Source organism: Alligator sinensis, unplaced genomic scaffold (genome assembly GCF_000455745.1).
Source record: "Alligator sinensis unplaced genomic scaffold, ASM45574v1 scaffold781_1, whole genome shotgun sequence".
Classification (NCBI taxonomy): Eukaryota; Metazoa; Chordata; order Crocodylia; family Alligatoridae; genus Alligator; species Alligator sinensis.
In genome coordinates, this window is record NW_005841845.1 from 5,780,496 (window position 1) to 5,793,481 (window position 12,986).

Here is a 12,986-nt window from a genome sequence, read left to right on the forward strand (position 1 = left end):
AGATCTTCTAGCCCGCCCCCCCGCCAGGGCGGGAGAACAACAAAAGAGCCCTAAACAAAAAACGGGACTCAAATGAGTCCAGCCAGGTAGGTATCCAGCCTCTTCTTAAAGATCCCCAGGGTAGGGGCCAGCACCACCTCCCTTGGAAGTTGGTTCCAGCTCCTAGCCGCCCTAACTGTGAAGTAGTTTTTTCGGATGTCCAATCTGTACCTCCTCTCCATCAACTTGTGCCCATTACTCCTTGTTATGCCAGCGGGGGCTAGGGGAAACAGCGTCTCCCCCAAACCCTTCTGGTTCCCCCTAGTGAGTTTATAGACGGTCACCAGGTCCCCCCTCAGCCTTCTCTTGTGGAGGCTGAATAGGTTCAGGTCCCGCAGTCTCTCACTGTAGGGTCTGCCCTGTTGTCCCCGGATCATGCGGGTGGCCCTCCTCTGGACCCTCTCCATGTTGTCCACATCCCTCCTGAAATGGGGCGCACAGAACTGGACACAATACTCCAGCTGTGGCCTGACCAGCGTCGCATAGAGGGGGAGGATCACCTCCCTGGCTCTACTTGAGATGCACCTGTGGATGCACGACAAGGTCCGGTTAGCCCTGCCAACCATGACCTCGCATTGTCGGCCCATGTTCATCTTGGAGTCAATAATGACACCAAGATCCCTTTCCGCCTCCGTGCTCTCAAGTAGGGAGTTCCCCATCGTATAAGTGTGCTGCTGGTTCCTACTACCCAAGTGCAGCACCCTGCACTTGTCCGTATTGAAACACATCCTGTTCCTGTTTGCCCACCCCTGTAACCTATCCAGATCCTTCTGCAATCTCTCTCTCCCTGCTAGCGTGCTCACCTCCCCCCAAATTTTGGTGTCATCAGCGAATTTAAACAGGTTGCTTTCCACCCCAACATCAAGATCGCTGATGAAGAAATTGAACAGCGCAGGCCCCAGGACCGAGCCCTGGGGGACTCCACTACCCACCTCCCCCCAAGTCGAGTATGATCCATCCACCACCACCCTCTGAGTGCGACCCTTCAGCCAATCTGCAATCCATCTGACTGTGTAGGCATCTATGCCACAGTCGCCTAGTTTATTAATTAGGATGGGGTGAGAGACGGTGTCAAAGGCCTTGCTGAAGTCCAGAAAGACTACATCCACCGCGACACCTGCGTCCATGGCCTTTGTGACCTGATCATAAAAGGCAATCAGGTTGGTCTGACATGATCTCCCCCTAATAAATCCATGCTGATTGCCCCTGAGCATCATTTCTGATGCCGGCCCATCACAAATGTGCTCCTTGATGATCTTCTCAAAGAGCTTCCCCAGGATTGAGGTAAGACTGACGGGCCTATAATTGCCCGGGTCCTCCCTTTTCCCTTTTTTGAAGATGGGGACCACATTAGCTACCTTCCAATCGTCTGGCACCTGGCCCAAGCACCACGATCGCTCGTAGAGCCGTGCCAGGGGCCCTGCAATAACCCCAGCCAGCTCCCTCAGCACCCTGGGGTGGAGAGCATCCGGACCCGCTGACTTGAACGCGTCCAGCCCCTCCAGAAGCTCTCTAACCCGGTCCTCCCCAACCTGAGGTCTGAAGGCGATCCCCTCGCGTCCGGCTTCTATCACAGCAGGGAAGTCCCGGTCCCTGCACAAGAAAACGGAGGTGAAGAATTGGTTAAAGAGGTCCGCTTTATCCTCTGACGCAACCACCAGATTGCCCCGCATATCCTGCAGGGGCCCCACATTACCCGGCGCCTTCTTCATCCTCCCAATATATTTGAAAAAGGACTTTTTGTTATCCTTAATCCTGGACGCTAATCCGAGCTCTATCTCCGCCTTGGCCTTCCTAACAGCCCGCCTGCAGGCCCGAGCAGAGGAGGTATACTCCTCTTTGGAGATTACACCCCCCTTCCACCGGGCGTACGCCACCCTTTTGGCAAGCAGGCATTCCCGGACACCCTTGGTGAGCCAGGGGGGCTTTTGGACACTCCTGCCCGCCTTGCTTCTTGTCGGGATGGACACCCCTTGGGCCCCGAGTATCGTTTCCTTAAGGAACGACCACTCCTCTTGGACGCTGAGTTCCTCTGCCCTCAAGGACCCCAGTTCCTCTCCCACTAATCTCCTCATCTCACTGAAGTTGGCCCTCCTGAAGTCTAGGGCCACCACCTTGCTGCGGGCCCTTGACACTCTACGCTGGATGGTGAATTCCAGCACGCGATGATCACTATTGCCCAGGTGGTCAAGAACCTGGAGGCCTCTTACCAGGTCGTCGCCTGCGGCCAGGACCAGGTCCAGCAGAGCATCTCCTCTGGTGGGACTGTGCACCTCCTGAATCAAGTGGAGGTCCTGCAACTCGGCCAAGAACCTCCTGGAGCGGTCCGTCCCGGCTGACTGCTCCTCCCAGCAGATGTCCGGGTAATTAAAATCGCCCATGACAACTACATCCCTTGCTTTTAGTGTCTCCGCAAGCTGGCCTGAAAATTCCCTGTCCAGCTCCTCCTCCTGATTGGGGGGTCTGTAATAGACCCCCACCGTCAAATCCCTCTCGCCTTGCCCCCCCTGGATCTTGACCCAGAGCACTTCAGCTCGCCCTTCCCCTGACCCCATACTGCTGGCAGAGGATGTGTAGTGCTCCTTGACATAAAGTGCCACCCCCCCTCCCTTTTCTGCCTTCTCTATCCCGCCTGTACAGCCTATAGCCCCTAATGTTAACTGCCCAGTCATGGGACGAGTCCCACCATGTCTCTGTTAACCCTACGACATCTGGATTTGAACTAGCTATTCTGAGGGCGAGTTCCTCCTGTTTGTTCCCCATGCTACGAGCATTGGTGTACAGGCATTTAAGGCCTTGCAAGACTGTGTGCCCCCCCTGATTAGGCAGACCATCAGGACCCCCATTACTTACCTTTGCACCCCTTGCCCTGATGGCGTCTCCTCGTCTTCCTGCAGCCCCCTCCCCCGGCGAGTCTAGTTTAAAGCTCGCCGTACGAGATCAGCCAACCTGGAAGAGAAGACACGCTTGCCATTAGGGGAGAGATGAAGCCCATCCCTCAGCCTGCAAGAGTTACTTGCAGGCTGATCAGCTCAGCTACTCCTTAATGAGCTAAAGAGATGGAGCACTTTGACCTGCTCAGTATAAGGCAGGTTTTCCACCTCTGAGCTATTCTGGTAGCTCTCATCTGAACCTTTGCAGTTTACTGACCTCCTCCTGGACCTGCAGACCGCCTAGTTGTGAAGCCACTGGTGCCAAATACAGTTACTCCAACCTTTTCCTTTTCCTTGTGATCCTTGGATATGTGGGTGGGGAAATAGCATTAGAGTCATGCTGGAAGCTCATGTTCAGCTGATGACCCCTAAAGTCCTTTGCAGAGCTGCTGGTTTCCAGAATAGAAGCCCCATCCTGGGAATAAGGCCTGCAGTCTTCCTGGATGTGTAGCTTTGCTTCCGGCCACGTGGAAATGCATGTTGTTTTCCTGTGCCCAGGGACTGAGTGCTCCAGAGGGCTTGGTGCCAGTGACCTGTCCCCTTTGCTGTTTACCAACAGCCCTTCATCTTTGTGTCACCAGCAAACTTCTTTATCAGTAATGATTCTGTCTTCTTCCAGGTCATTGATTAAAATATTTAATCAATAGTTCAGTTTCAGTAGAATAGTTCAGGGCCATTCACCTCAGAACTCCACCAGAAATAGCCCCTCTGGCCCCGGACACGTTTACCACGTCACTGTGAGTCCTGCCAGCATATAAATGTTCTAGGTTGTTAATCAAGCGTGTGGCTGTACCGGGCCAAAAGCCGTTTAGACATTGGAAAATATGTTGTCGCTATTACCTTCTTATCAACCAAACTTGCCATTTCATCAAAAACTTGTCAAGGTAATGTAGCCATATGTCAGAGGATAGTCTTCCTATTTCTCTCATGTAATTCTTTGTCAAGATTATCCTCTGCTACTGGCAGATGCATAGCTTCTGACAAAGCAGGCCATCGCTAATGTAAACTCATGCCTCTCTGACCCAGTTAGCCTGTAAGATTCCACCGTGCTGTGCCTTCTGTCTAACGAGTACGTGTGCAAGTTTGGGTTATTCACAAATACAGAACAGAGGTGTCTACTGAACGTTTTTGCCTTTCTTGCCTGCGTTGTTATTGGCAGCTCTGCCCTTCCCATCTAATAATGGGTTTTAAACAGCATTCACATGTTCCCTGTGGCCTGATTTAATACTATGCTCTTTTCTGTACCCTGTGCTTATAATTGTAGTGTCTGAATGCTTTCCAGTAGCCCATTAAGCAATGTGACTGAGAGCCTCGTTACCGGGTGTAATTTTGGGCAGCTTCTGGAGCTCTTAACCCCTGGACAGTCTGCACATTAACACCTTTAAGTGACTCAAAGCACTTGTTATGCAGCCCAGTTACACTGCTCCAAGGCAGGATTATCTCTGATGTGCCAGAGATGTGCCGCTTAGATTGAAGGCATAACTGCTCCAAATTCCAAGCTAACACTAAGCCGATCAGCATTTGTGTGGCTCACAGAATAAGGTGTACCAAAGCCCTAACCTCTGTTGTATGTTTGTTCTGATTCTCTGCCCAAGGAGAGAAATGTGGGTGGTGAAATGCTTTTATTTGGTGGTGTGTCTCGTTTCTTATGTACATGTTGCTATGTGTTTATGGTAGAAAAGACAAGGTCAAAGAAATAAGCAGGTCGCTTGGTGGGGGAGCCTCACAGGTTGTTCAGGTAAGGAGCAGGGAAAGTGACTGAGGAGCTCTGAGGGGCAAGGCAGCAGAAAGGCACCTGAAGAGATTTAGTCTTCCTGCTAAGCTAAGCCATGGGCAGGTAGGCAGGGGCCCAGCGTCAGCTCATTTAGGTGACTGGGGGCTCCTTCTTTCACAACATGACTCCATGCATGTCCTGAGCCTAAAAGCAGACCTTCTCTGGGACTGAGACTGAAAGTCTGGTCACCTACTACTGTTGTCAAGAGTAAGGTATAAGAGTGCCTGCACTTCAGTGGAGATGTCCTAGTTCCAGACTGTCCCCAAAGCGGCTTCACCTGGCCATTGTCTCAGGAAGGTTGTGTTGCATGGAAATACTAGAAAGACTCCACTTTAGGGGGAATGTGTACGCCACGAGCTTTCCACACCAGGCCATAGCACCCTCAGCGTGCAGTGCTGCTTCATGCTGGCTGCTTCCAGTGTTGAAGGTAGCATAGCTGCACTCGCACTGAGCAGGAGAGACTGCAGAAAAGTGCTGCGCTAGCACGGCTGTGTGCATTGCAGGGCCCGGGCGGTGTCAGGGCATTGCTGGCACAGCATGTTTGAAGAGCAGATCTGCCCGAGAAGTGCCAGAGCAAAATGCTTGGAAACTGTGGAGCTCTAGAGAGGCTGTGGAGTGTCAGGACAACCAGCTCCCGATGTCCTCCTGGCCTGGGGCTCCAGCACACCTCACGCTCACCCTATGATCTGAGGGGTGGATGCTGCGCTGCCTTTAGCAAGTCCTAGATCTGCCAATGTATCCAAGAGAGCCAAAGTTAGCTGTGTTAGCATGAAGGCAGAGAAACTTGCTTTCACAGTTTATGCTTCTTTGAACCGCTAGTCTCTAAGGAGCCACCCTATGCTCCCTGCTGCAGTTACACTCAAGGAAGGTATCTGCATAGGATTCTCTTTCCAAACAGAAGTCTGTCTGCCAAGCTGGGTGCCTGTCTAATTCAATACTACATTCAAGGAAGACAGAAGTGTCCGGAGCCTTCCAACCTGGAGGAGAAGGCACTGCATTTGACAGCTTGTCTCCCAATTGTGAAGTTGGTTCAGTAAAAGATACCGCCCACAGAAGTTCTTGCCTCTTACATATTTCCTCAGGGCTACAATATCATTTGAACACTGCCACAATCTGCATGAGATTTCATTCTTAGGTGCCTGGACTGCAAATAATGGTTTTCCCTTTGTAATACAAGGGGCCATTGATAGAATCATAGGAATTAAGGGCTAGAAGGGACCTCAAAAGATCGAGTCCAACCCCCCTATTCTGGGCAGGAATACTGCTGTGATCAAGTGATCCCAGCAAGGTGTCTGTCCAGTCTCCTCCTGAAGACTTCCAAGGTTGGGGACCGCACCACGTCCATTCCAGCTGCGGGTCACCCTTACCGTGAAGAAGTTCTTCCTTGCAATCCAGCCTGAATCCATCCTCTAACAGCTTATGGCCATTGCTCCTTGTCCTCCCCTAGGGCGTCCTAGTGAACATTTTTCTCCCAGCTCCCGATATTCACCCCTTACATAATTATAGACGGCCACCAAGTCCCCCCTCAGTCTTCTCTTCCTCGGTCTGAGCAGTTCCAGATCCCTTAGTCTTTCCTCATAAGGGTTGTCCTCCGGGCCTGTCATCATTCTTGTGGCCCTTCTCTGGGCACGTTCAAGATTCTCCACGTCGTTTTTGAAGTGTGGCGCCCAGAAATGGACGCAGGGCTGCAGCTGGGGTCTCACCAGCACCGACTAGAGAGGAGGTATCACTTCCTTAGCCCTGGTCGCAACTCATTGGCTGATGCATCCCAGTATGTTATTAGCTTTGTTGGCTACAGCATCGCACTGGTGGCTCATGTTCACCCTGTGATCAACCATAACCTCACCATGCTGGCCAGGACATCTCCTAACCCAGGGGTTTTCAACCTTTTTGGAGCAGTGTACCCCCCGGCAACCAAATGCAGGGGGAGGGAAGGGGTGCAGCCGAATGCAGACTGGTGGCAGCCGCCACACGCAAGCTTCCCCTGCCCCCCCCCCCCACCGTGTCCAGCTGGGCGGGTGGCGCCTGTGCAGCAGTGCAGGATGGTGAATGGTGGTGCTCCATCTCTGCCCGCCCTCGCATCCTCCCTAGGGCCGTCTCAAGTACCCCCTGTCCTAACCTATATTCATGTCACTGGTTACTTCTTCCCAATTAAGCACTCTGCATTTATCTGTACTGAACTGCATCCGGTTCTGCTGCGCCCACCTGTTCAGCTTGTCCAGGTTAGCTTGAATCTGCATCCTATCCCCTAGCATGACCACTTTCCCCCATAACTTAATATCATCTGCAGACTTGGCCAGCGTGCTTTCCACACCCTCATCTAAATCATCGATAAAGACGCTGAACAGCACGGGGCCAAGAACCAAACCCTGCGAGACACCACTGGCCACGTCCCACTAAGACAACACAGACCCGTCCACTAACACTCTCTGGGTTCAGCCTCTTAGTCCGTTCCCAATCCTGGCCGTGGACTCTGCCTATAGTTTCCCAGATTCTCCTTTCTCCCCTTCTTAAAGATTGACACCGCATTGACCCCTTTCCCATCTTCCAGGACCTCTCCCGAGTACCATGAGTCTTCAGATACCTTCACCAATGGTCCCGCAATGACTCCAGACAATTCCCTCAGCACTCTTGGGTGTAGTCCCTCCGGTCCTGCCGACTTGAAGACATTCAGCTGCTCCAAGTGTTTCTTCACCAGTTTGACACTGACCATTGGTTGACAATCACCCCTCCAGATCCATCCAGTGTCCAACCAGGCAGGTTACTGTCACAACCCAAGGGTGTGATTTTGTGTGTGCGCGCTTCGGCACTGCTAAATTATTTCCCGCCACGAGGAGCTTTCTTTGCAGGGTGCATTTCTCAGTTGCAAAGAGAAAACCCCGGTGCAAAGAAGTTCCCGCCACCCGCATGCAAATTTGTGTCCCACTATTGGCCAGTTCTAAATTATTCCCACGTGGCGGCTAGTGATTGGCTTGCTAGCCGTATAAGAGGCTTGAGCGGTTTCCGCCCAAGTTGGAGAACTCCAAGGAGAACCCCGCAAGGGAGGACTCCATAACCATCTGGAGGAGGAGAACTTCGCGTTTCGTGAAGATCTCTAAGCGCTGCGGAGCCTATCGGACCCAGCGTGTACCTTGAGAAGGCTATAGGGGTCTGATCAGACTCTGGCCTCTCCCCGTCGCCGAGCGCGATCCCTCGACGAACCCCTTCCCTGCGCGCAAGGTCCACGGAGCCTAGCAAACTCCGTGTGAGTGTATCCAGAGCTCTTCTCCGAGTTGTTTTCTTCGGTTGACACGACGGGCTCGCGGTTTTAGAGCCTTCAGCCAGATTGGGCTAGAGTTCGCGAGTTTAGAACTCTTGTCCGCTCTTCTTCTTCCCTGTCTGTAACCGCAACTCAAGCAAGTTTTCCTGCCTGCACCGCGACCATCTACCGTGTAAGTAAAATAATCTTTAATCAACCGCTACGCGTCCGTGCCTAATTCTAGTCCACCGGCCTGCATTCCCCAACCCGCGTGCCAGGGCTGCTGGCCACAGCCCGCCGCGCACAGGCCCCCGAGGGCCTCGGACCGCTCCCGGCCTGCACAGTTACCACCATGATCTTGGTCGCAGACCTTACCTTCCTTATCCTCTCCCTACAAATATGGACTATATTGTGTATTCCTCCTTGGTGACCACCCCTTGTTTCCACTGTCCGTAAGCCTCCTTTTTCTTTTTTAAGCACTCCTTGCCTCCTCTGGTAAGCCAAGAGGGCTTCCTGGGCCCTTTACCACCTTTCCTGCATACAGGAATGAGCCTTTTCTGTGCTCTGAGGATTGCTCCTTTGATAAACAACAGCCCTTCCTGACCTCCCTTCCCTTCCAGTCCCTCTTCCCATAGGGTCTCTCCCACTATTTTCCTTAGCTCATTGAAGTCAGCCTTCCCAAAGTCAAGCCCCTCTGCCCTACTGGCTGCCTTCCCTGCCCTATGATGGATAGTGAATTCTGTCATCTCATGATCACTGTCTCCCAGATTATCCTCAATCCTCAGATCTCCCACTAGGTCGTCCCCTTTGGCTAGAACCAAATCCAACAAAGCCTTCCCCGGGGTCGGCCCGTTCACCTCCTGTACTAAATAAAGTACTTCCGCACAGGTCAAAAACCTTTGCGACTGGTCAGATCTGGCCGAGTGCTCCTCCCAGCAGAGGTCAGGGTAACTGAGGTGACAACCACGTCCCTTGAACATGCAACCTCCATCAGTTCGCAGGAAAATTCCAGATCCGGCTCCTCCCCTGCTGTGGCCGTCTGTAGTAGACACCTACCATCAAGTCCCCTTCTCCTCGCCCACCTGTATCTTGACCCGCAGGGTCTTGAGTCGCCCTTCTCTTGAACCAATTTAGGTCTCTGAGGAGGCATACTGCTCCTTTACATCACCTCCTTTCTTCCCCACCCGATCCCTTCTGTGCAGCCTGTAGCCCTCTTCGCATACAGCCCGGTCACACGTGGCATCCCACCAGGTCTCTGTTATTCCAACAAGATCAGATTCCCTTTGCTAGCAGGAGTGCCAGTTCCTCCTGCTTGGCAAGCAGGTCCTTCCTAGCGTTTGTGTATAGACACTTAAGTCCCCCATTGATGACCCCGTTTCCCACCGCCCCGATGTTGTTCCAGCCTCTCAACACCTCCCGGGCAGCCCTGTCTACGTCCTCATTCCCCTCTGCACACCCTTCCCCAACACACCTAGTTTAAAGCCCTCTCCAGCAAGTCAGCCATCCTGGAAGAAAACAGTTTCTTCCCTCTTGGTGTGAGGTGGATGCCGTCTCTTCCCTCTTAGCCTCTATCCTGGAACGGCGTTCCACGATCATAAAATCCGAAACCCTCGCTGTGGCACCATCTCTTGAGCCTCCAGTTGACCTCAATATAACTTCTGTATTACTATTTCTCTGGTCCTTAGCTGATGAAACAGGCCAGACCTGGAAGTAGTAATTCCACTTGCTGTCTACCGTACACAGGGTACCCAAATCAACCCTGCATTTGGGTGTGTCCCTGGCAGGGACTGTGGGAGCAGGGGTGGTGGCTGGGGCTTTGGGCAGCAGAAACAGCAGTGTGTAGGTGTCATCCTTGTCATGGGACGTCCTTGCTGAAGCCTTTTAGATTCTTTGTCCTGATCTGTCGCCGGGTCCCACAGCCAGCGGTTTCACCCCATGTCATGCGTGTGCTTTATAGTGCTGCTGTGTCGCACATCCACTGAAATTCAGTCTTTAATGCAGCCAATTCTTATTTATCGGCAACCGCAATACCTGTATTGCTGTAGTGCCTCCAGGCCACAACTCAGACTGTGGCTTCTTCCCTTGGGAGCTCTAGGACAGCATGGCAGCTGGACAGGATTGATGAGAGGCAGGAGAAACTAACCATCGTCTCCGCGCTCAAGGGGCAAAGGAGGGGAAATGCCTTACTGGGATCCCATGGGGAACAGGTGTCAGAGCTCAGAACTGAACTTGGGTGTGAGCCTGCGACATCTGTTCGTGCAGAGAAGCTACCACACCACCGCCAGCACATGGGGTAATACAGTATTATCTGCTCATCTAACAAGGGAAGCTAATATTCAGAGCATTTCATGTACCTTTGTGAAATGTGCTCTACTTAGTGTTGCTGAGGAACTGCAGTTCTGATTGTTTTGCACCTGTTCATTAGGACTCCTCTGAGTGCTGCAGCAGCAAAAACAACAGTGACAACAGCACAGCCTGGGCTTCTCATTACTGGTACCAGAAGGTGATGAGGAATATCAGGGTTTTCCTGGAACCAGGCAGGGAGGAGAGCTGGGGCCTGCCTGGCTTGGAAGACAAGCAACCACCCTTGCAGTGCAGGGTTGTGAATGCTCCCATGGGGAGACACAGCAGGGATGGACTCATCCCAGGCTGCGATGAGATGAGATGGGAGCGGTGCCCTGATGGCTCTGCAAGTCTCCAGCAGTGCCACAGTGAGACTGGTTCATGCTGCAGCCTTCCTCGAGGCACCAGCTCCCCAGCTGTTGCTCCATCCTCTCCTGGCCCCCTCCAGCGGCCTCACTGCTCCCCCATTCATCATGTTTCTGCCCTGTTTGGGCCATAGGCTCCTTGGGGCAGGACCCTTCCCCCCCCTTCACCATGCAGTCCCCAAAGGGACTTCATCCCACTGGGGCGTCTGAATGCCGCGTGGCTCTCTGAATTCACACGGCCACCTTGCAGCAGCGACTGCCTGCCCGCCGGAGGGCATTGCTTCTCCCTCCAAGGTCACAGAGCAGCTGGTGCCCCTCCCCATGTGCCCTGCATCACCTTCCCCTCACAGGTGGGGTGCCGAGAGCAGCCAGTCCAAACAGCCTGAGCGAAGACTGGCCTCGTGCTTCTCTCCCAGCCCTCTCCTGTGAGCAAGGCCGTTTGTACCAGGCACCCTCGCTGCGGCCGTCCCTGCTGCGCGCACCTGGACGGCACGTCGGCCATGCAGTCTGGAGGGAGGGCATAACGACGCTGGCCCTGCTCACGCCTGACGTGCCCACGGTGGCTAACGCTGCTGGGCAACACTTCAGGCCCCTCCTGGGACCAACAAGCAGCTCCCTGCGCACGGCACTCAGCAAGGGAAGGCGGGCAGAGCGCGGCCCAGAGCAAGCCGGGAGCATGGCCTTCGGTCAGGAGCAAACAATTCCTGCTCTGTGTGGCTGGCTCATGCAGAGCCGTCCTCGGCGGGGACAATGTCCCCTCTGTGGCTCTGTCCTCCCACAGGCAGAGCCATGACCCAGACTCCTGCCTGCCCGCGATGAAGGCCAAAGCCACTGCCCAGCTACCCAGGGCCTGCAGGCTCCCCGGCCTGCCTCCGTGTCAGGGCTCCCGGGGCCAGAGCGCTGCTGTGCAATCTGTTAGCCACGATTTGAAATGGAGGCTCCACTGAATCCAGCACGAAGCCACAACGCGCCCGGTGCAGCACCCCAGGGCAGCAGGGGACGGCGGGGCACGGTTCTGACTGCTGCACTCACTGCAGAGAGGTTCGTTCGGTGCAGCTGACCCGCGCGCTGATAACGCCTGTCTACATCGGGGAGGCTGAGGCAGGCGGTGGCAGTTCGGGCAGCAGAAGACAGGTCTTTTTTTGTCATCAGGAGGCCTGGGCACAAAATGGCATCACATGCAAAGGGAGTCTCTGGGCTGCAGCCTGCATGGGGCCCTGGGCATATGCAGTGGCACATCATCCCTTTATGAGAGGACCTGTCTGCAAAGGCTCCTGAAGTGGGCTGGTGCTGGGGGCTCTGTCTGGCCCCGTTCCCGCCAGGCTGCAGGGCCCCGCTAGCCCGTGAGACGCGCAGGCGCTGCAGTGCACTGGCGATGAAGCCCGGCACAAACAAACATGCAGCAGGAAGCCAGCCTGTGCCATCCCAGCTTGCAGGTCGCAACAGGTTAGCAGCGTGGCGTGGGGGTGGAGGGTGAGGTCAGGAGCGCGAGAACCACAGCTCTTAGTCATGGCTCCCCTCCTGCTGCCAGAGCCAGCTGGCAGCATCCCATAGGCCTTGCAGCCGAGGGCAAGCTCCCAGGAGGGAGACGGGAGACTTTACAGAGCAGGTGTTGTCAGGAGCGTCCCAGAGAGGCTGCTGCGGGCGGGGGCAGCAGGGGCACCGTGCAGCTGGCTGTCTGGAAGGAAGGTGGTGACCAGTGCCACAGTGAGCTACCACTGCAGCGCGCGACCTTGCCCTTGTCTTGTCGTGCTCTCCCTGGCACTGTGGACAGAAACAGGGGCTGTATCTGGCCTTGATCTCAGTGGCCTAGGGTCAGAGCCAGGCAAACCTGCAGCTTATACCCCGTCTTGAGAAATGTGTGGGGAGGGGGAGGGCCCAGACAGCACTGCCAGGTGCATGTGACTCAGGCCACGTCTGTATGCTGAGGAGCAGATTTAAACCCACTGAGCTATTTGCTGGACATCCTTGTTTCAGCTTACATCAGGACAGGCTGGGCTCAGCTCACATGGAAAAGAAGACAGAGCGGGGATCTGATCACAGAATCATAGATTAGGCTGGAAGGGACCTCAGGAGGTCACATCTAGTCCAACCAACCCCATGCTCCATGTAGGACTAGCCACGACTACATCATCCCAGCCAGGGGCATGGACCACGGTGGTCAGGGCCCCGCCGGAGCTGAGCAACAGGTCCGCCCCTCTTGCCGCTGCAGCAGAGCCTGCTGAGTTGCCGGCTCCCGCAGGCAACATGGGCCCCACTGCAGCTCCCAGCCCTGCTCTCCCCAAGACAAAACG